Source organism: Malaya genurostris, chromosome 3 (genome assembly GCF_030247185.1).
Source record: "Malaya genurostris strain Urasoe2022 chromosome 3, Malgen_1.1, whole genome shotgun sequence".
Classification (NCBI taxonomy): Eukaryota; Metazoa; Arthropoda; class Insecta; order Diptera; family Culicidae; genus Malaya; species Malaya genurostris.
The window spans coordinates 290,205,325-290,227,704 of record NC_080572.1 but is presented as its reverse complement, the minus strand read 5'-3'; the positions used below and the strand labels follow the sequence as shown (position 1 = coordinate 290,227,704).

The window sequence follows — 22,380 nt, the reverse complement described above, 5'->3', positions numbered from 1 at the left end:
ATTTGAAAACGTTGGTTTCGTCAGCGATCGTACAATTGTCGAATTGCTCTCCCCGGTGAACGACCAAAATTGTTAAAGCCGGGGTAAAATAAATGATATAATAATAAATTGTCGAATTGAATTTCAAAGTTGTAAAATTGCTCGTTATATGGGCCCGATGAACGCAATTTAAAAAAAAACTTGATAACGATTTTTTTGGGAAACAAAATAAGGACAAAAACACGTTACAACAATCGAAAAGTCAAACAATTACGTGGAATACACATACACGACTAAAAAAACTATGTAACTATGCCATCCCAGTATGTCATACACACGCGTTCGCGTGTGATTGCAGAGCCTCTTCTTTTTCGCGATTTTTTATGTGGTTTCTTTTTACGCGTTTTTTTTACCGTGAATTTTCGAAGTTATGCAGTTATTTTTACGCAGATTTCTGAAGTTGCGCGATTTTCTTACGCGGGTTTCCGAGATTCCGCGTTTTTCTCTACGCTGATTTCCGAACTTACGCGGATTTCCGAAGATACGCATTTTTTTCAGTTTTCGGAAGTCACAAGGATTTTCTAAGTTACGCGGGTTTTTACGGATTTCCGAAATCACAAAGATTCCCGAAGTTACGTGAATTTTTTACGTGGATTTCTGAAGTTATGCGGTTTTTACGGATTTCCAAAGCAACAAGGATTCCCGAAGGACACGTTTCTTTTCTACGCTGAATTCCTAACTCGCGGTTTTTATGGAATTTCCAAAATTATACGGTTTTCATGAATTTCCGAACTCACAAGGATTTCCAAAGTTACGCCGTTTTTGTTAAGTGGATTTCCGAAGTTAAGTGGTTTTTTACGGATCTCCGAAGTAACGTGGATTTCGACGCGAATTTCCGAAGTTACGTGGTTTTTGACGCGGATTTCCGAAATCACGCGAATTTTTTACGCGGATTACCGTAATTATGCGGTTTTTGCGGATTCACAAAGCAACAAGGATTTCCGAAGTTACGCAGTTTTTGTACGTGGATTTCTGACGATAAGTGTTTTTTAGGGATCTCCGAAGCTACAAGGATTTCCGAAGTTGTACGGTTTTCTTACGCGGATTTCCGAAGCTACTCGTTTCTTTACTACGCGGATTTCCGAAATTACGTCCGTTGTGACACGGATTTCCAAAGTTACAAAGATTTCCAAAGTAACGCGTTTTTTACAGGTTTCCGAAGTTACAAGGATTTCTGAAGTTACCAAGTTTTTCGACTCAGCTCAACGAACTAAGTAAATCTCCGTGTGTTTGTGAACATGTGTGTGTGTCTGTATGTGTGTTGTGAACAAAAAGGTCTAGATCTTAGAGAGGACTGGACCAATTTTGATCAAACTAATGGTTTCCTCGGTGGACTGAACGCTATTGTAGATTGTTGAGATCGGATGTTTACTTTTTGACCTATACCGAAGTACTACGTCAAAATTTCCATTGTTTTTTGACAATATCTGTCACAATTGTCTTTGTAAACAATATATGTTTTGAGACATAGATTTCGCACGGTAATAGCTATCCAACAAGCGAAAGATTGTAAAAATCCATTCATTTTTAACGGAGATGTCGCTATTTTTGTTTAAGCGATTTTTCCCCCTATTTCAGTGGTAGGAGTTTTGTGCGCTGTATGATAAAGCAATGCTTGGAAGCAAAGTGAAACACGTTTTTTAATACTGTTGTATGGAATTGTTTCTAAGCATCTAAAAGGCTGTTTTCATAACGTTTTGATTTTAGCACGGTTCGGTTTTGGCAACATAATCGTTGGAATATGACATATGTATTAAAAAGGTGGCAGTATTTTCTGCCACTGCTTACAGCAAATAATTGCTGGAAGAACACAACTTCTGTGATACCATTCGAATCAATTCGTCAAGATCAGCAAATGTGGGTGTTTGTGACAAATAATTTCACTCAATTTTTTCGAAGAAGGCTTAACCGTTTGCTACAAACTTAGATTCATATGAAAAGTCCTACGCTCCCATATAAGATTTCTAAGTTTTATTTGGATCCAACTTCTGGTTCCGTAACTACGAATGATATGTGGAACGAAATTAAAATAATGTCACTCATTTTGCTAGTAGATGGCTGAACCCATTTCGTTCATCTAGCATTCAAATAAAAGATGTTGAGGTCTCATACAAACTGCTTGGTTTTTAATCAGATCCGACTTCCGGTTCAAGAGATACAGAGTGATTAGTGTAAAAATTTCACATACATTTATCGGGTTTATCGAATTCACAAATTTTGAGAGTCGACGACCAAATAAACTTATTTCAGTTTTACCGGTATTCGGTTTTCGATGCCGGAAGGTGCCTAAAAATTGTATGTGGAACGCATTACAATTTCTCTAAGACGGCTGCTCTAATCATCAAAAATTTCGAATCTAATGAAATGGTTAAGAATCCATTAGGCAAGTTTAACTGACTTCGGCTGCACCGATTTCCGAAAACAAAAATTCACATTAAAATAAACTTATGGTTCCATACAAAATTGATGAGTTTTATCTAATTCCAACCTCCGAATCTGGAAAAAAAAATAATTGTAAAATTCAAACGGTCATCAAAAATAACGATGCCAAAAAAAAATCTTTAAAGTTAGGTTCAAACCTGTTTCAGTTCATTCTCATTTTAACCCAGGGCCATACGAACCGTTTTGGGTTATGCTGGTCCCTTAATACCGGCTCTAGAAGTACCGTAAATAATGAACAAAAATTCTAAAGTGTAACTTCGACATCTCATGGAATGCCTGTCACACATTTGGATTTAAAAGGGTAATTTTATGGTTTCATACAATTTCTCTTTTTGATCCGACTTGCAGTTCCGAAATTAAAGGGTAACGAGTGATTGAAATTTCAAACTGTCATTTAAAACGACGGTCATTAAAACAATTAAATAAATACTTAAAGCACCGAAGTATATTCATGCGAAAAACACATGCGGATGGATAAAAAAAGGTATCACTTAACTACTAGGTTGATTAAGCACATTAATTAGTGAATTTAGGATTCTTTAGTGACAATCTTTTGATACCACAGACCCTTGGAAACCATAGTAATATTCTATATTAGAAAGGTAATAAGTGTACTTTTATAGAAAAGCATCGTTACCATGATCTTGTAATAACAAGTAGGTAAAAAGTGAATAAAAGAATTAGAAATTTACATTTGTTTCACCTGAAAAATATAAATTTTAATGTGACAACCCTGCACGCTATACGGAAGCGAACGGAGCAAAGCCACACGTACCGTCGCGTACTTATTTTGCATCGACATTTTGAATGACGATTTGAATGTTTTGACACTTATCGCCCTATAACTTCGGAACCGGAAGTGAAATTGCACGGTATATTTAAAAACAATGAGAGTTTAAATTTAAATCATGATTCGTGAAAATCGGCTTAACCGCTGCTGAGAAATCGAAGTGAGTTCCGTTTTTGCAGATTTTCTTCACTATTACCGGTGCTTTCGAAAGCGGAAACCAAGGACTAGTAGACCAAAGTAGTTTTATATATTCACTGCCAACTAATTTAATTTAGCAGTAAGTTTTATAAAAATGTGCACTTCGTTTCGTTATCACTTGTGAAAAAATACTCATGAAATTGAACATTTTCACTAATCGCACTGTGATACCAGAACCGGAATTCGGATCTGGGTCGTTTTTTAAAAGAATTTCAAAACCTTTCATTTGCTGCTTAGTTTGTAAAAATCGAGAAAATTGAGTGCGCATTTTTTAATAAGTTTGCACATATTTTCTTGTAATTCCGAAACCGGAAGATGGATCCAAATAAAATTCAAGAAAATTGTATAAGGCCATAAGACCTTCTATTTGAATCTAAGTTCGTGAAAATCAGTTAAGTCATCTCTGACTGACGTATGTGACATTTTGTTTTTCTTTTTTTGGTGCATATCACCGTGTAATTCCGGAACCGGAAGTCGGTTCCAAATGAAATTTGAATCTAAGTTTGTGAAAACCGGTTCAGCCATCTCTGAGAAAATTGAATGACATTAATTGTCACATACACACATACATACATATATATGACATACGGCCCTCCGGGCCTCGATTGTAAAGTCGGTTTTCACAGCGATTGCATGGTCTGTCTACACGAGAAAGGTAAAAAGTTGTTCATGAAAATGATTTGCAGACCAGATTAAAACCCATTATTTCATACAAAGTATTGTACAACTGACGTGGGCAAATTTTGCCTACGTCGTCGAATCCATTAGATTCAATTAGCTCTAATTCCTGATATAGTGCCAATGATCTGCATTCTGTTAGTTTTTGGCACAGAACACCGAAACAATTATACGGGGCACGGGATCGTGTATTTGCTTGAAATTCAAATTCTCAACTTGAATATGTTGAAAAATAGATAGTGAACAACTGTCCACCTGCGCGAGTCACAAGAAAAAAAAACTGTTGCTGACGACGTTTACTCTGGCATCACTGATGAGTAGCAGCAACGAAAAAAAAACAACAACAAACACACACAGCCTACTTGAACCGAGCAGAAGCGCACCCAGCGTCGGCAATGGCAACGACGCACGGGAAATTATGAAATAATCACACTGAAGTAATAACTACATACACGAGCGTTTGACATGTGAATAGAGTTTGACCTTGATTTTCAATTTCTCCGATTTGGCGAGCCTGTGGTCGTCGTTCCGCGCGCCGTACGTGTAGCTCGGGTCAGCGGTTCTTACGGTTCAAAAACTGGCCCGGCTAGTATTGAAGGCTAAAGGATTGTTCCAACTATCTCTGCCCAAAACAGCTGTAATGAGCCGTACACACTTACGTAACACTGTCAACAACACACGGTCGGAGCTTCCAACGTCAGATCAACACACCCCGTCAATACAAAACAGCAGGAACTGCTCGCAAAGAAAACAACACTAGCGATCACTGGAGTCTGAGTATCCGCGAGCGCACCAGGAACTACGTCAGCGTGTGAGCAATCACTTCGTCCGTCCGTATGTACTCATTGATGAGTACATAGAAAGAAAGAGTGAGGCGGAAAGAAGTGAAGAAAGAAAAAAAACTACGACAATAATTGCTGCGTGTTTACATGCTAATAAACTGCGAAGTTCCCCTCTAATCACTGTCTCGAGCACTAATCTCGCGGCCGGAGCGCGGCCAAAGGGCGAATCGAATTCCACTCCGTTTGCGCACGCTGTGCCAACCGCACAGGCGAACAACAGTTAAGAAACTATTTCTAATGCGCGCGCGATAGCTCCAAACGGGCGGATCAGACAGCAGCAGCAGCGGGTACGAAACTAGAATGACGGCATCGCATGAGTTTGCACGACGTTTCAATCGCTGGTTGGCATGATAGAGGGAAGAAGAAGAAAAAAAAAACGACGAAAAGGAAGCGCACATGTGTTCGAAGCGCAAATTTCATACAATTTTGCCTTCCTGCTGATTTCCATCGCGGGTTCACCCTCGAGTGAACGAAGTGCGAATACGAAAAATATACACAAGTGAGACAAAAAAACACATCATCTTACTTCAGCCGGTTCGGTGTGGCGGAGGCAATGAAAAAATAAACAAAAAAAAAAGTCAGCGACTGACCGCGATCACGTTACAGTTTAAATACACACACAACACAACCAAAGCAACCGTATTTCTTCTGTTATAAACTGGTAGACAAGTTTTTTTTCTTCTTCCTTTGCTGCTATTTCTTGGTACCAGCGCAAACATTCGTAGGAAATGACACTCGCAGTGGGCGAAATATTTCCCTTCCCAGAATCCACCAGTCGAACACCGTCCGTCAGTGCGCCATTCCGCGCACCGCTCGAGTAATGCATTCCACCCTCGCGCCAATCTAGAAAACACACAGCGCCCTCTCGCTACGCTCTCAGTACCACAACCCAGGGATGCCCGTACGGCCCGAATTGAAAACGCCATCATGTCTCATTCTTGCCCCCCACCCCGCCGCCAACGCTGCCCCCCCCCCCCCCCCCCCCACACACACAGACTGGCCGCACCCGAACCAATATTTGCCATTCGCGAAACCGAAAGCAAACGGAGCGCACGGTTGTAAATATCTCAAGTAGAATTCCTAAAAAACCCAGAGGAAACACGGTGGGTCCGGTGGGATTGGATTTGTATGCAAATGTCACACCGCTGTACGAACTGCCAGGGTAAATATCCGGGTGAACCGAATGCTTGGAACGTCTGAAGGTTTTAAGCCGACTTAATTCTGATATTCATAGAAGATAGATTGCTGTGCTAATGTGCGATTTCTGATAAAAAAAACGTAAACAACTTTTCATGAAACAAAACTCAATTCAAACGAAGCTCCTATCAAGCCATAATTTGATAACACGATTCTGTCCGTTTTTTTTTGCACTTTATTTTTACGAAGAGATAAGTGATGGTTCCGAAACGCACGCTGTGCTCAAATGTTTACATTTGACACTGATCGATAACGGTTTGACCGGAACGGAATTAGTGGGGAAAATTATCTTGTTTTGCGATTTTTATACACGCATTTCTTAAATCATGTGATTTTTTTACACGGATTTTTTAAGTTACGCGGTCTTTTTTCGCGGTTTTTACGCGATACGTATTCGCCGCGTATAAGAGACCTCCGTTTACGGTTTTCATTAGAATTCCACTCTTCGATAAGCGTGTTCGCACTTAAGAAAATCGCACACATAAAAAAGAATCAGTGTCGAATAGACTTGCACTCTGTTCGGTTCGAAAATGCCTTAGAGAAGGTTGCTGTGAACATCAGCAACTGAACCGTTTGTTGATTTGTTTTGTGCGCCGTTTGCGTTGCCGCTTTTTCATCGCAATTCCGCTGTTTCTTCGTATTCGAGAAAAACACAGGATAGCCTCGACCATGAAGAGCTGGATGAAAGTAATTAGCACATTTCATCGGCAACACCAATAATCTAAACGGTCCGTTTCAGGGCATCCAAAATTATCAATGAATTATTTTCGAAAAAAAAACATTCACTTTGATTCAAATAAGTTTCTATAGAACACATAGAAAACACGTGTATTAGTATGATCATGAACTTAGCGAAGTACCTATTGCCGATGATAACGCGAAAAGGTGAATTATTTTTTGCTAATTAGTGATTTCAAATTTGTTGCTCATTTAACTTTTTAGTATTTCGCTAAGTTCATATGAAATTAACGAAGCATCCCTCCTAAATAAACGTAAAAACAAATCGAGATCCACTGGATAATTTATTGTTAATTCGTTACGGTAATTTCGAATTTATTGCTCATTTTTCTTGACAACTTTCAAAACTCAGACGAAGTTAACGAAGAACCCCTTCTAAATAAGCTTCAAAACAAATCGGAACCCTGTGTATTTGGAATTCATATGAACTGTTCCTTGTAGTTTTTCGGTTAGGTTTCTAGTTCTTGGAAAAGCACCCAACTGTTTTTTTTTGAGCGCATATTTTCATTTCATATAACTTTTTCTTGAACACCATTTTTGTGTTTGTGTGATATTGTGAAATAAACATTATTTATAATTTAAAAGAAATATTTTGAGTTTCCCCGGTGAACGACCGAAATGGTTAAAGCCGGGGTAAAATGAATTATATTAAAAAAAACATTTTTTTATGCACGCGAATGAGAACTAAAGTATTATTCGACGATACACTAAAAGTTGCTTTTTTTCAGATGTTATACTTTTCAGAAAGATTCACTATTTAAGTAACAACAATTAAAACTCCACAAACATTCCAATTATGGCATCAGGCAAGCCTTTGAAACAATATGAAATAATATGAAAATTTTGCCATTCAATCAGTTTTGTCACTCTCATATAATAAGATTATGCTATTAAATTTTATTTGGATTTGGATGTGCAAAATGAACTAAAAAAGTGCACTAGACTTTCCCAGAGAACGCTCATCCAATTTCCACCGACTTAGGTCCAAATGAAAGGTCTCACGATCCCATAGAACTCTACTGAATTTCATCCGGATACGATTTTAGTTGCTGGTCAAACGAACTGGTTTCATCTATACCGGTTCCCAGTTCCTGGTTCCGGAAGTGCCGGAAATAGTGGTTGAAAACTTAAAAACGGAACACCCTTCATTCTTTCAGAGACAACTGAGTCGATTTTCACAAACTCATACTCCAATGGAAGCGTCAACGTCTATAAAATTAGACTATAGATGGACCTCGCATCGGACGTCCGGTTCCAGAACAAATGGATGAGATGTGTTTAAAATTTGTAATGTAATTACGTTTAATCTAAGCCTTAAATGTACCATTTGGATATTGTAAATCTGTTGGTATAAAAGATGAGGAAGTTGTATGCCTTTTGGAAAAAGAGATTGTAAATTTCATCTCCAGAAGACTTTTCCTTACTCCGCTGAGAAAATCCTAAAAAAAATTCTCACTTTTTTTTTAAATTGAAAAAGAAAATTTTGCAAATTTAATTGCAGTTTTTGTAAAAACCTTCGTTTAAAAAACCGACCGAGTTCCATAGAGAACTTCAAAAACAAATAAAAAACATGTTCATATGCAAACATGATATAAATGATGAAAAAAATCATCATTTTTGCCATTTTTTTCAGAATTATCGTTTAACAAAATAAATTCAGATATTTTGCATGATAAAAAGCATCATTCGAACAACATTTCTCCCTTTTTTTCGTCGAAAAAGAAGTCGATGAAGAGGTATTTTTTGAGGACGCTTCTTGAAAATCATGATATGCGGTGTCCACTGTATTTCATCGCAGACTAATCAGAAGTGGACAAATCAAAGCAGCATAGTGAGAGTAGAAGTTTTTCTAGACCTCAACGTTTCGGTTTGATTTTTCTTTTATTTTTTTGAATATTTGGTGGTTGTTCAAAATAAAAACTACGATTTTTCGCGAAAAATCCACCATTTTGTAGCTATAAAATCTCCCCAAAGTAACAAACAACGGAAAGAAAAACGTTAGGGTCTGGTTTTTTATATGTAGAAAGTGTGTGCAAAATTTGAAAAAATTGGTGCAGTATTTTTTGACATGGACTTTCAAAACCTGCTTTCGAGAAAAACGTGTTTAATTTTTTTTGTCTATAAAATCAATGGAAACAGTTTATTACTCAACGGAGTTAGTAGGGTCAAACATTTTCAAAAAATCATATTTTCTCTTTTATAATATGTTATAATGAAACATTTCAAGAATGTTTTGTCCAGTTTTTAAGTCAATCGAAGCAGAAATCTTGGGCTATTACTTCTTCGCAGTATGAGATAAACAAAGATAGAGGCCCATAACTTGCTGAGTATTGTTTCGATAGGCTTGAAAATTTCACAGAATATTCTTGAAATGTTTTACTGTTCAGCGAAACAAAATTGGTAACGTCAAACAATATTTTCTATTTCTAATTTGGTTTAAATGAACGATGAGAAAATTATTTGTTTTGAATGTATCAATTTGATACTATCAAATGCAGAATGAGCAGGCCATGGAATTTTCTAGAAGTTCATAACATTCACAAGTGTGATTATTTGCCCTCGAACATCGCACTACACTCGGGCAAGAGATTAGTGAAAATCATAAGGCAAATCTTATGATGCATCAAAAATCACCATTTCAGACGATTAATATGAAAAGTTTACCTCTATTATAATGTTTATGACTCTGCAATATATATCTCATCTATGTATTATAGTTCTCATATGAACAACTTATGAATTCCACGGTATATGATAGAAGTAATGTTTGTCATAGAAATTTTGCTCAATGTTCCTAAAAAATGTATGAATTTAAATTGGAATTCCAATTCTCGTGACTTCATGATTCGCATACGATATTCTTGTGGTTAAAAACCATACGCAGTGTTGGTGATTGCTGAAAATTTGACAGAAGCTTTATCTATATTGTATACAACAATTTCAATCCGGTAGAAGATGCTACAAGAATTCGAGTCTCTCAAAGCATGAACCTCGAGAAAATTTTTCTACATTTCTTCGCTCCACTTCATACTCTGAGTATTTCATGGCCCTTAAAAAAATTACAGTCTGATAATGATCGCCGCTGTGTGGAATTTACCAAGAGAGAATCGCAAGTTGACAATTATCGCAGAAAATCGAATCGATGATTCGACTTGATGATTCTCATACTAGGTTGCAATATTTAAAAACCCTTGTGTGGAGCATTCACATACATTTTCATAGACACAATTTATACAAAGGTTATATGCACATAGTTAGAATAAGCGGCAATAGTAAAATGATTCTATCGCAATTATCAACTGCCTGTGTAGAATCGGATCGCGAAACGAGAATAAGCGACCGTTTGTTGCTTCAGAGAGAATCCCCACAGCAGCGTGCTATCCGTTGCTTCTCAGACGGTTCACCGAGAGAAATTCGCTCTCGCACTAGTGTCTATTCTATGTTAAATGTACCATGCCGGTTTTTTTTTGTTTCCTTTTCTCTTTGATGGCACTGATTCAATCGTGGAAGAGTTGCGAGTGAGCGTTCTTTGATACGATAAAGCCATCCTTGACCATACCATTATGAAATTCTATATATTTTTTGACTCAGTATACGCAACATCAAACTTCTAGCGCTCGATTGTATAGCAAGCCATGACTGAAAAGCCGTGCATGCTCTTTTAACATAACTCATCGTTTGAGTTGCGATTACTCAAATTCATAAACTGGAACAATATGTCAAAATTTGCGTATGGATTTGAGTAAAGTAAACTCGTTGCCATGAGTTCTCTCGCATTTATTCATATATTAGAGTAAGCGTTGAGTTTTTAAACATTTGAGTGAAAAAAATACTTCTTGCAGTTGAGTGCGTTTTCATTCTCGAAATATTCTTATCGAAATAAAGAATGCAAGAATACGTCGTTTTCCATTGCCGTTTCTAGATCCGGTTTTAAAAACATGAATCGACGTCAATCATAGATGTTTGTGGTTTCAATTATACTTAGTGAAAAGCGCAACATAGGGATATCAAAACCATTCATTTTTTACTCCAAACCGTTCAAAAGGAAACGGTTTTGAATCACTATTTTGTGCATTCAAAAGTAAGAAGAATAACTTTGTATATGAAACTTAACGAAGAAAAATTTCTTCATTTTGAGAGCAAGGAACTCAAATTTTGAGTTGAACTTACTCAAATTTCGAACAAAATATTTTTTTCTTATTTTGAGTAAAAATTACTCAAGTTTTGACAATTTCGCCCCTTAACGCAAAAATGAGTAGATAGGTGGTAACTAAAGTTTAGAGTACGTGCACATTTTATGAATTTGAGTGATGTTTCACTCAATTTTGAGTTATGTTCAATGAGAGTGTAGCACTCGATTGTATAGCAAGCCATGACTGAAAAACCGTGACTGTTCGACGAAAGCATCAAACCAAATTCTGCTGCATTCCCGGTAACGATCTCAAAAGGTAAGAATTACTATTCACTAACTATTGAACTGGAAAATTTGTAATCTTTTTCAATTCACCGCTCGCGGCCAGTGTATCCAACCCACCGTGCAGATTCAGCTGACCGTGATGGGATTTGACCGACAGAAATTACCACTTGAAATTCAACCAACGGCCGCCGAACGGTTTGTAATTCAGTAACATGTACCGAGTTGTCGTATATTTTTAAACAAGAAAACCGTCACCGACTATAAATCGATGGAAAAGTCACCGTCGTTTCACCGCGTCGTTCGGCTCCGACCCGAGGCATATCCACATAATTTTTGCCAATCTCGGACACCGCTATCTGCTACACTCTCTGTACTATTTTACTGCAGCTATTACCAACTATCTATATCACACAGTCATCGTCATCGCACAATGTCGCCGGTAGCGCATCGGGGTTGTCTTAATCACCGTCGTGTTCCCCGTTTCCCGGCTGTCCCGGCTTCGTCAAATCGGTACTGGCTAATTTAATACGCGTAGTTATTTTTTACTCTCTTCTTTCCTATCGCGCACCGAATGTTTATATTCGCACTGATACTGACAGGCAGACTGTGACTACATCGCACAACATAGCAAGCGGCGCGGCGCAGCGCGGTTGTCACTGACGATATTTGATTCGATTTGCCGTCCGTCCAATGATGACACCGATCCACTGCGAGGTCTGCGCAAGAGACACTGTCACACTTACTGACACAAGACACTTACTGACTGTCCTTCCCTTTGTCAATTGAACCTTAAATCGCGACTCCGGTTTGTTCGGTTGACCAGTTCTCGGCCAGGCACTTTTATTTAGGGCCTACATCGCACATATATTTACCGTGCCCAGTTGGCGTCGGTCGAGCGTCGTCAGCAAGCGAGCAAGCAAGGCAAACACTCGAGCACTCGGTTTCGGAGGTTTAAACCTACTGCGCTTATCACGACTGGCGTTGGTCACCGCAGATAACACTATCAAGACGACGACGACGACGACGAAGATGATGAGGCAGACTGACTCTTCCACCAACCAACCAACCAATCAGTAGCGTCAACAGCTGCCGTATGTGTGCCCCGGTTTGCTTATTGATTCAGGCGATTTCTTCCCTTTTACTGTCAGCGCGAGCGTACTTTAGATGATTAATTTTTGGAACCCATCACGCCACACCGTTTGATAGCAGCAGGTTGAACGAACAGAAAAAAATATTGATAACGAATCGGTAAATTTGCAGACCTGTGTCACCACAGCAAAACGACAGGGAAATCCCGCCCATCAACCTCCATTAATACTCAGTGCAGGGAGGATGAAAAAAAAGAAAGGTTTGCTCGACGGACCGAGCGAAGCGTAAAAATAGCAAAACACAGAATGCAAACGCACTTGATTTTTACTCGCCCAAAAAATTCAAAGCACTTTTCGAACGTCTTTTTTTCGCAAGCAACAGGCACCAGATAGTTAGTAAGTAGCAGAAACGAAATAAATCGCGGACCGACTGAACACGAGCAGCTTCACGGCGGAAAAAGCTGAGCTGAACTGAATTCAAATCTAGCGTTTTCGTATTTTGATAAGAATATCAATGTTTCGATTCGCCAGGGCTTTACAACCCAAAGCGGCCCAAAGGCCCGCGTTGCTCATAACCAACCGAACCCGGACCCGGTTTCACTACCACGGTTAGTAACAACTGGACGTCGCGGACGGACGTCACTGTCGCGCACAATGACAATGGAAGAATTCGCGCTTATGCCAGCCAAGGCAGTGTGTTTGCGAATCACCGAAGACGACCCCCTCAGGGACGTAATCGCGGGGATCGCGGAGCGGAAGATTTTGTGGACTTGAATAAGCTCATAGCTCATAGACGCGATAGTGTGGTTGAAAATGAGAGAAAAACATTATTGCGGCGTTAGTTTTCAAGAACACACGGAGCGAAAATAAGTATCTCGATTTTATGAATAAAACTTCATGATTTCGATGATTATGAAATTTTCTATGAATCTCACTAACAGATCGGCTGAAAAGTTCGTATCGTTTCTATGAGAGGGCGCCACTAGAATTAAATCCATACCATTTTCAGTTAGTACCAACCTTCAAAAGATACGTGTATAAATTTGACAGCTATCTGATTATTAGTTTGTGAGATATTGCATTTTGAGTGAAGCTACTTTTGTTATTGTGAAAAAAAATGGAAAAAAAGGAATTTCGTGTGTTGATGAAACACTACTTTTTGATGAAAAAAAAGTGCCGCCGATACCAAAAAATGGCTTGATGAGTGTTATCCAGACTCTGCGCCGGGCGAAGCAACAATTCGTAAGTGGTTTGCAAAATTTCGTACTGGTCATATGAGCACCGAATACGATGAACGCAGTGGACGTCCAAAAGAGGCTGTTACCGATGAAAACGTGAAAAAAATCCACAAAATGATTTCCAATGACCGTAAAGTGAAGTTGATCGAGATAGCTGACACCCTAAAGATATCAAAGGAACGTGTTGGACATATTATTCACGAATATTTGGATATGAGAAAGCTTTGTGCAAAATGGGTGCCGCGTGAGCTCACAATCGATCAAAAACAACAACGAATTGATGATTCTGAGCAGTGTTTGGAGCTGTTATATCGAAATAAAACCGATTTTTTTCGTCGATATATAACAATGGACGAAACATGGCTCCATCACTTCACTCCGGAGTCCAATCGACAGTCACCTGAGTGGACTGCACGCGATGAACCGAACCCAAAGCGTGGAAAGACTCAACAATCGGCCGGTGAGGTTATAGCGTCTGTATTTTGGGATTCGCATGGTATAATTTTCATCGACTACCTTGAAAAGGGCAAAACCATCAACAGTGACTATTATATAGCGTTTGAAGGACGAAATTTCAAAAAAACGGTCTCATTTGAAGAAGAAAAAAGTTTTGTTTCATCCAGACAATGCACCGTGCCACAAGTCGATGAAAACCATGCTGAAATTGAACGAATTGGGCTATCGAAAATAAGCTATCCATAATTTTTTCTTTCAAATTATGATAAAAAACAATTTTTTATTCAAACCAAAAATTGATCCTTTATTGTACGAGGTTAAACTTGAGCATAATGAAAACCGAATGAAATTTAAGTTGTTCCTTCACGAATTTTCGAACTTTTGATCGAACGCTCGAAGTTCCGGACAAGTGTTGCATCGCATTTTTTGGACGCTTGAGCCCACATTTTTTTGAACTCCTGCATGTTTCCAGCTGCCTTACCAGTCTTCTTGAAGACCCTCTTAACGATTACCCAGTAACGTTCGGTGGGTCGAAGCTGAGGGCAATTTGGTGGATTGATATTTTTCTCAACGAACTTTATACCCTTTTCCGCAAGTCAATCGAGAGTGGTTTTGGCATAGTGAGCCGACGCTAAATCCGGTCAAAACAGTGGAGATGTAATATGCTTCTTATATAAAGGTAGCAATCTCTTCTGGAGACACTCTGATCGATAGATTTCTGTATTTATAGTTCCGATAGTGTAAAAAATAGTTGACTTCAAACCACAGGAACATATTGCTTGCCATATCAGTACCTTTCGACCGATCTTCTCCACTTGAATCGACCTGTCCGCATCACTCACATACTCCCCAACGACGACACCTGGACCTGGAAAGGTTTTTGAGTCCTCCTTTACATAAGTCTCATCGTTCATCAGAACGCATGCAAAAGACGCGAATACAATTTCCGTGCCTTTGTTGCTGCTCGCTTATTCTGTTCTACATTTTGTTTCGAGATTTTCTGCTTCTTGTAGGTATTCAGGTGATTTCGCCTCTTGATACGCTTGATCATTCTGACACTCGTTCCTGCTTTTTTGCCAAACCGCGTATTGACATTGATTTGTTCTTCATGATTAGAGATACCACTTTCTGGTCCAGTTTCGGGTTGGAAGAACCGGGTTTTCTGCCTCTTCCTGGTAGCTCATCCAAAGAATAGTGTTCCCCAAACTTATTAATGATGGTTTTAACACTGGCATGATCAATTTCAAACCGCTTCGCGAATTTTCGCATAGTAATACCCTTCTCACTTAGCCATGTGTCCAGAACCTTAATTTTCATTTCCTTTTCAATACGCGACATTTTGAAAACGAAGAATTCCAACCGCGTGAACAAGTAAACAAACGAAAGCTGACAGCCAAACGCAACGCATGCTGTGATCTGAGTATAAAAAATCATCACAAATACTTATTGGATAGCTTATTTTCGATACACTCCTTAAAACAGACTTACATTTATCATGCACTCAAATTACTAAGTGTTATTCTTCTATCTGAAAAAAATTATTAAACCAATTAAAACAGTAAGCATACTGGCACTTCATCAAAGTTTAGCTTATACGGACGTTTTCCTGACAACCTTCCCGAACCAAAAAGATCCATTCAGATGGAAGAATGTAATCAATTTGAACAAATCGTCGGATCAAAAATCTATCTTTCTACATTGTGTAATTATACAGACAAGCCCTGTGCGGATGTTCTTTAGCAATTTAAGATATTGACAGCAGAATCAACAAGAAACCTGAATTATTTGACTATCATGTCTAAATATCTGGAGATCGACTGCTTCTAGAAGAAATCTCGTTATGAGCAAATTTATTTCTTGTGATCTGTAGAATTATATTCTAACGTCTAAATAACTATTTAGATTTACAATCAAAAACTTGACGTTCTGCTAATGTTGGTAAATTGTTTTAGTTGTAACTTTTCCAATTTTCAATCCACACTGATTTAATTAGCACCAAAATGTGTTATGGTATAAAATAAAATTATTTGAGAAATACCAAAGGAACTTTTTTAATTTTATTTTCTCAGTTGGTTTTCTAATTCTTGAAAAAGTATTCCACTTTTACAGAATGTATTTTTTTACCAGTGCCCTATCGATATCCTACAACTTCTTCTTGGACACCATTTTTGTTCAATTTACAGTTTCCGAGTTACCACGATGTGTAGAAAGTGCATGCAAAAATACATACGCCCTTTTTAAAAATCAATTTTGAGCCGAATTGGTCTCTAGATCCGTACAAAAAAAATGTTTTCTCATACTGAAAACGAGTGCAAAATTTCACCCGAATCGGAGTATGTGAAGTCTGTTAACTTGCTAATAATTTCCGGAGTTGTTCCTTTGAAAAGTACGACGAATAATCAGTTGTCAATTCTTCAAAAAAAAAATTATGCCGAATTAGGAATTAATTCGGAATTTAATACACAAATTATTTTAAAACGAAAATGTTTATTATGTTTACCGTAATAATCGTAAAAGATATTGAGAAATATCATCTTGCGGGTGAATATTTATACTATTAGACGTATTAGTAGGATTTTTGGAATTTTGATTACTTCTACTTGAGTGGTCTTTGACCGGGCCACAAGGTGCCCATGTGAAACATCGGTCACTTACGAAAATCTGAAAACTACATTCCAATATTGTCAACATTCTGTTCACTATGGTAAACCTAGTGAAAAATCTGACAAACCCAGTCACAAAAAAATGCTCGAAAATCTTCTTCAAAATAATTGATTAGTCTTCGAGGCAAACCAATTCTTGTGTCAAAGTATAGCATGGGTTTTCTGTCCTTACAGTTTTATTGCGTTTTAGCTTGAAGAAAAACCCATCCTAGTTCTGAGTGCAACTGCTGTCAAATGTATGGCTCAAATCTCCAACTAATCAGAGGAACGTGTCACTTAAGCCAATTTGTTCTTATTTCACTACTTGGTTTCAGTTATCTTCTAGCGAAAACGATATTTGATTCAACTCATTAAATTTCGCTGGCACACTTCTATATGAACATGAACTGAGTGAGGCTCCTCTCGCCGATGATAATGCAAATCGATGAATAATTTGTTGCTAATTAGTTGCCAATTAGTTACGGCTACTTTTAAAATTTGTTGTTCAATTTTTTTGAGAGTTTCGCTAAGTTCATATGAAATTAACAAAGCACTTTTTCCAAATAGGCTAGAGAACAAATCGGAACCCAGTGGATAGTTTAGTTGCTAATTAGTTACAGTAATTTTGAATTTGTTTCTCTTTTTTTTTTCGTTTTTTCGAATACTTCGCTCATTTCATATGAAATTAACGGAGCGCCCATTCAAAATAATCTTGAATACAAATCAAAACCTAATGGATAATTTGTTGCTTATTAGTTGCTAGCTAGTCACAGATTTGTTGCTCATTTTTTTCGAATACTTCGATAAGTTTATACGAAGATAACGTAGCAGCCCTCCAAAATAAGCTTGAAAACAAATCGAAACCCAGTGGATAATTTGTTGCTTATTAGTTACTAATTAGTCACAGATTTTTGGATTTGTTTCTATTTTTTTTTATTCGTCACGCTATGTTCATATGAAATTATGAACAAAGTTCATATGAAGTTAAGCTAAGTTCTTATTAAGTTAAAGAAGTACCCCATCTAAAAAAAACTTGAAAACAAATCAAAACCCAGTGGATAGTTTGTTGCTCTTTAGTTACGGTGGCTTTGAATGTGTGGCACAATTTTAATAAGTTCATAAGCGAAGCACTCGAAGAAAATTTAAGAAAAAGATCAGCAAATGACAGAAATTACCGTAACTAATTAGCAACAAACTATCCATTGGGTTTTGATTTGCTTTCAAGCTTATTTGGGAGAAGTGCTTAGTTCATTACTAAAAAAATTTAGCTACAAATTTAAAACAACTGTAACTAATTAGTAACTAATAAGCAACCAATTATGCACTGGGTTTCGATTTGTTTTCAAGCTTTGGAAGGTGTGCTTCGTTAAGTTCATATGAACTTAACGAAGTACTCAAAAAAAATTCGGTAAATATGAAAATAAATCACCATTGTTGTTGTCCCGGATTTGAGTTTTTTTTTTCTTTTAGAATCCATTTTTCATCGTCAGTAACAATTCGATGCAAAACTGATTGTTATCGTGTGTTTGAAACAGAATTTTGCAAGTGTTTTTTCGGTTTTCCATCTGCCTTTCATTCAATTCATGTGGCACCCATTTTCCACACTTTTGGAATCTTTTTTTCATAGTTATATACGATCAGAAATTATTTGTGGTGCGACATACAAGCCAGTTTGTATATTTGCGTGTTTGAGTTCCGGCCTGGAAGGGTTCTTAGTGTCAGCAGGAACGTAGAACCAGCCTTGCATCGGTTCTGTACGTTAAGCATCGATGGCGCAGTCTATTGAAACAGAAGGTCAAATTCCACAAAAAAAAAGAAATGTAATACCAAGGCTTTTTTAAGTGTTTCAAACAAAACCTAATAAAAAGAAACACTTTTCAAGGCGATGTCATTTGCCGTAAGGAATTGAATGTCGGGTAATAGTATCATATGCGACCAAATGAAAATGTCCGGTCATTTTCGTGTTTCATTCGATACTGTCATCACCTGTTTAAGGTCGAGACAACAGAAACAGAAAAAAACCGTTTAGTGTTGGAAATAATATGATAATGATGAGTTAAGTGAATCTAAAGAGCACAAGACACCGATATGGTACTCCTTATTGTGTGGTCCATGTAGAACATCGGTCACTCACGAAACCCAGCAAACTACCTGGCAATATGGACAGAAACCCGATCATTCTGGCGAACCTTGTAAGAAATTTAACCAAACCAATGACAAAGGAACATCTTCTTCACCGGTTCTATTAATTATTGAATTCGAATGCAATCAGATTACAACTGAGTGAGTCTTATGGATTTGATTTCGAAGATATTTCCGTAACAAAGAACGTAATAAAAATCCAAGCTCTACGATAAAACTTAAGTTCCCATAGATTAAACACTAGGTTTTATCGCACACTACTCAACACCGGAAGCGAGACGACACCCGTGTTTGAACCAGAACCGCGTCCGCTGACCGCTTCTCCGCCATCTACCGCAGTTAAGTTTTTTCCGTTTGCGGTGAAGTACGTGTGATAACCCGTACACACGCGCAGGTCTGCTCGCTCTTGTCCAGTCGGGTCGGCCGGACACAGTGGGCAATTCTTTCAACACAAGTTTTTTTTCATTTCTACTGTTTTATTGTCACCATTATATCATCTGTTTGCTTTTTATCGCGACTTGTGCTGTCTAAATACGGACTCGCTGAGAACGCCCCGAAACCGTCGTCTCTCCGTTGTCGTCGTAGTCGTCGTTCACGGTTCAGGGGATTGCCATTCCCTCGTCATGCCGGATTCTTCCTCGCAATGTCACACTAGGCCGCGATCGATGATTGCAAATAGTTTCACTCGTATCGGATCGCTGACGGACGAGCCGCGATCACTCGTACGAATAGTGGAACCATCAGTGCCGATTATTTAAATGCAGATTGGTGTGTCACACAGCAGCGTTTTCTGTGTATGTCTGCAAGTATACCAGCGAAATGCTGTGTTGTTTAATTTAATTTTATTTTTTTTTGCTTCTACGCCGAGGCAAGTGGCTCTTCTTTCAAAGACCGAGAGTAAGAAGCAAACGCGACGAAGAAAATCAAATTTGCGATAACGTCTTTTTCATTCGCTCTATGACTGTATCGCGATACAGAGGAAAGCACCGCCAAATCGACGACGGTGACTTACTCATTCGTGGTGTCATTCAGCTTAACTCCAGTCTCTGTGTGTGCGTGTACCGAAGCGTAGTGAAGGTAGATCTGAATTGTTGTTGTGATATATGGAATAACATTACCCGAACTGTCTATTTCCTAAACGAAGAATTTCAAACTTCATTTACAGAACATCAAATCGTGTTATTGAATAACTGAAGACCTTTTTCAGAAATCAAAACAGCAGACGAGGTGACAAAATCAGGATCAATTTTGATTAAAATTTACAAAATTTTTTCAAACACTACGTAAAAGAGGCTAAATTCAACAAAAAAATTTAAAAACCGCTTTCAATGAAATTCGGCGAAATGAGCCTTTCGGCGAAATTACCCTGATCCGAATAAACTAATAGCAGCTTTCAAACGTGTCTAAGTCATTCTAAATCAACGAGAAATTTTGGCACCTTGAAAAACACTAGAATTTGTCGGTTACGTCACATATGAGATTACATCTGCCAATCCGGAAATGTTCACCATAACTCTTCCAAACTTGATCGCCGATCACATTGTGGCTTTCAAATAAGCCTAAGTTTATCGATGGTTAATTGAGTCACCTCGAGGAAATTTAGCACATGAAAAATGCCGTCAAAATCAGTTAAGTCATCTCTGAGAAAATTGAGCGAAAAAAAAAAACAATGCGATTTGTCGTTTACGTCACTTATATGCCTAAATTACTGCTCAAAACTGCTCGAAAAAATGTTCGAAAACTACTCAAAAACTGCACTAAAAATTGTTTAAATAACTGCTCCACGAAACTGCTGGAAAATTCCTCGAAAACTCCCTTTAAAATTGCTAGAAAACTGCTCTTGAAACATTAAATAAATGTTCGAAAAAACTGTTCAACAACTGTTCGAAAAACTGCTCTAAAACTGTTCAAAAACTGATCGAAAAACTGCTCGAAAAATATTCTAAAAACTGTTTAAAAAACTACTCAAGAAAAAATTGCTTGAAAACTGCTCAAAAACTACATTAAACAGTTATTTAAAAAAGTGTATTAATAACTGCTCGAAAACTGCTCAAAAAACTGCTCTAAAACTACTCTAAAAAACAGGTCAAATAACTACTCGAAAAACTTATTTAATTTCGAAAGTATTTAATAAACTGCTCGAAAAAATTGCTTGAAACTGATCGAAAACTACTCTAAACTTTAAATAACTACTCGAAAACTACTCCAAGAACTGTTTTAAAAACTGCTCCAAAACTACTCGAAAAACTGTTCAAAATACTGCTCAAAAAAACAATTCGAAAACTGTTGAAATCACTACTCGAGTAACTGCTCAAAAATTGCTCCCGAAATTGATCGAAAAACTGCTAAATACCACTCAACTGTTTAAATAACTGCTCAAAAGCTGCTCGAAAAAACTAAAAACTGCTTCAAAAACAGCTCGAAAACTGTTCCAAAATATTCTCGAGAAAGCTGCTCAAAAAACTTCTTGAAAACTGTTTTAATAACTGCTCGAAAACTTCTTTAAAAATGCTCGAAAAAGCTGCTAAAAAAACTGTTTAAATAACTGCTTAAAAACTGCTACACAACTGCTCTAAAAACTCTTTAAATAACTATTCAAAAAACAGCAAGAAAACTAGTCTAAATATTTTTTAAGTGACTGCTCGAAAACTGCTCGAGAATTGCTTAATAAACTGCTCGAAACACTAATTAATCTTTAAATAATTACTCGGAAAAGTGCTAGAAAACGACTACGAACGGTTTAAATAACATCACAAACTTCTCAAAAAATACTCGAAAACTACTCCAAAAATATTTCAAAAAAACTGCTCAACAACTGTTCGAAAAACTGTTCTAAAACTGTTTGAGAACTGATCGAAAAACTGCTCGAAAACTATTCTAAAAACTGTTTAAATAACTACTCGAAAAAATTGCTTGAAAACTGCTCGAACACTACATTAAAGTTATTCAAAAAACTGTTTAAATAACTACTCGAAAAACTTCTCAAAAATTACTCTAGTACTGCTCGAAAAAATTGCTTGAAACTGCTCGAAAACTACTCTAAACTTCAAATAACTACTCGAAAACTAGTCCAAGAACTGTTTTAATAACTGCTCGAAAACTACTCCAAAAACTGTTAAAATAACTGCTCGAAAACTACTCTAAAAACTGTTTTATTAACTGCTCGAAAAAAACTGCATGACAATCACTCGAAAGCTACTCTAAAAACTTTAAAGAACTACTCGAAAACTGCTCTAAAAACTGTTCAATCGAAATCTACTCAACACTTTTCAAATAACTGCTCGAACGCCTGCTCAAAAATTGCTTGAAAACTACTCTAAAACTTTAAATAACTGACAACTGCTCGAAAGCTATCCGAAAACTACTCAAAATCTTTCAAAAAACTGCTCGAAAACTGCTTACAAATCTGTTTGAAAATTATTCTAAAACTTTTTAAGTAACTTGTCAAAAACTGCCTTGCAAAAGTTGCTCAT

General features: G+C 37.4%; 1 protein-coding gene across 3 annotated transcripts in view; it reads right to left on the bottom strand.

Moving 5' to 3' along the window:
* Nucleotides 1-22,380, bottom strand: part of LOC131439324 (transcription factor HIVEP3) — a 95,126-nt gene that overhangs the window by 22,415 nt on the left and 50,331 nt on the right. The window contains exon 1 of one of the 3 annotated variants that reach the window (XM_058610215.1): nt 12,748-12,906. The exons of 1 other annotated variant lie outside the window; for it this stretch is intronic. The gene's annotated coding sequence lies outside the window, so the exon portion shown is untranslated. Of the gene's footprint in view, nt 1-4,806; nt 5,052-12,747; nt 12,907-22,380 lie in introns of those variants that run through there. One more of the 3 variants, XM_058610214.1, reaches the window with a different exon arrangement.